The sequence below is a fragment of the Penaeus vannamei genome, chromosome 34 (assembly GCF_042767895.1).
Source record: "Penaeus vannamei isolate JL-2024 chromosome 34, ASM4276789v1, whole genome shotgun sequence".
Classification (NCBI taxonomy): Eukaryota; Metazoa; Arthropoda; class Malacostraca; order Decapoda; family Penaeidae; genus Penaeus; species Penaeus vannamei.
Window position 1 is genome coordinate 23,511,385 of NC_091582.1, and position 2,391 is coordinate 23,513,775.

Here is a 2,391-nt window from a genome sequence, read left to right on the forward strand (position 1 = left end):
TGCCATTCATAGAGATTCCAGACACTAAGGTTTCTTATATATTGCAAAACCACTGATTACAAATATCAAATATTTGTCTGCACAAAAAGTCAAGAAAGGGAATTTGGTGAGCTGATATTAACACTTGATAATTCCTTGTCGCATTTTACATTCACTCTGTACATGGATTCTAAATATGTCTTTCTTAATTACAGAAAAAACACGTGATATTTATATATAGTCATATCTTACCATCAGAAAAATATATACAAAATAATAATAATAATAATAGTAGTAGTAGTTGTAATGATAGTAATAAATTAAATAAAAACACATGATACTTTATATAGTCTACCACTTGAAAACTCGAATATAATTGGGGGGGAAAAGAATCCAATAAAGTTGAAGCAAAATACAGCCTTTATTGCAAACAAGACACACGAAGGAGTCAAGCAGGAAGGTTGATGTAAACAAGAGAAAGAGAAAGTTATTGGAACCTGATTTCATTATTCTTTTAAAATCTTATTTATCCAATTACTGGAGACAGATCCCGGACAGTTTCGAAGTGGAGGTTGAACGAAGAGCAGAGAAGATTTAGGAAAATGTTCTTAGTTGTCTTGTCCTTTCGGTTTTCTTTCTATGTGTGGATGTGAAAAGGAAATAGATGGATCATGAAAAAAGAAAAGAATGATGAAAGGTCTTATGCATGAAATACACATGAGTGACAGATTTTTTTTTCTTTTAACAGTTTGGGAATACATTGAAGTTTGTATTTCATCACGTAGAAATAGGTTGTGAAAAATAACGATTGAAAATTCTGAACCAAAGACACATTTAGATAAAAGAAAGTCATATATAGAATCATTTTTCGTAGATCACAAAGAAACAAATAATTACAATATAAAATCAGCATTCCGTTATAAATAGTTCACATTACAAGGCATTGTTAGATTAAATCAAGAAATCTAGATAAAGGTGAAAATAGAATCACTAAAATATGAAATGAATTTCCTGTAAACCTCACCTCTCACCAGTACGGCCTGTATCCGTACCCGCCGCCGAGGCCGCCATAGCCTAAAATGACACGGTGGCCACCATAGCCGTGTCCGTATCCGTGTCCAATGTGTCCGTATCCGATGATGCGGTGTCCGTATCCTCCGCTTGGGTCGGGGAAGGCGAAGGCGGAGACAGCCAGCAGAACCACGACCAGGAGTCCGAACACGACGCGGGAAATCTGCATCCCAACATGATTATTATGTTTATATCTATTTTATTTTACGCATTTTATGTTAGATGTTTCGTTTTATTTCTCATGTCTTTAATTTTACTTATTCTATTTTATATCTTTTACTTTCATTTTTTTTTTTACTTTTGTTTTTGTTTATATTGTTTACGTATTTCGTAATGGTTTGCATTTCAGTATATACTTTTTATTTATGTATAGAACTTTTGTTATCATTACAATAACCATAATAGTAATATTGTGAAAACTAGAAAAAAAATACACTCGCAACCGTGGTAGCTAATAATAAATGGTATATATTCGTCATACTTACCCTAATACCTAAACCTGGATGGTACTGACCGCTATGACTTTGATAATAGTTTCTTTTTGTATTCTTGAAACCAATATAATCATAAAAAAAAAAATATATCGGCACTATAATCAATTATTCTCATCGGCAGCAACAGCTAGTAATGGCTCAATGACTCGAAAGTCAAGAGGAGGGAAAAAGCCTTGTGTCCAAAATTATCCTAAAGCATAAAGGTCATTAACACATACACACAAACACACAAACATACTCTCTTTCCTCAAACACACACTTACTCTCACACTCACACAGCACTCACACACACACACACAGTCTCACACATACACATATATGTACACACTTGAGCGTATTGATAGATAGACATAGAAATTATATATATATATATATATATATATATATATATATATATATATATATATATATTTATAAGATGGATAGATAAGAAATGCGTAAATTTAGAAATAATCATAATACAATATCACTCTGTTAGTTACCAAACACATTGAAAGACTGGAAGCTAATGTCAAATAAGGATGTGTTACCATTTTGGAGGAGAGAGAGAGAGGGTGTTGACTGCAGCGAGAACAGAAGTCGACTGAAGAAGCATCTCTTGTCTTGATGCTTTATAGGTGTCTTGGTGCCAAACCTTGGTGCCAAACCTTGCTAATAAGGAAGTTAACAAAGGATTTTTTCTGTTTTTGTTTCTCTTCAATGTTAGCTAACGGTAAGGGGGAAAAAGGTTGATTTTTGTTTATGTGTAATGTATTTATCTGTATCTATATCTGTTTATTTATCCCTCTATCTGATTATGTATTTATACTCATATATCTAGGTTCTGATCTCAGCGTAATAGATATCA

General features: G+C 32.8%; 1 long non-coding RNA gene across 2 annotated transcripts; it reads right to left on the minus strand.

Annotated features, from left to right (window-relative positions):
• Nucleotides 1–381: 381 nt before the first annotated feature.
• On the minus strand, nt 382–2,193 carry LOC113813790 (uncharacterized). 2 transcript variants are annotated; one of them, XR_011398110.1, is made up of 3 exons: nt 2,075–2,193; nt 1,004–1,213; nt 382–616 (listed from the first exon to the last, which is right to left on the minus strand). It is a non-coding gene; the product is annotated as an uncharacterized lncRNA (long non-coding RNA). The 2 variants fall into 2 exon arrangements; XR_011398109.1 differs by lacking the exon at nt 382–616 and adding an exon at nt 727–796.
• Between the last annotated feature and the right edge of the window lie 198 nt (nt 2,194–2,391).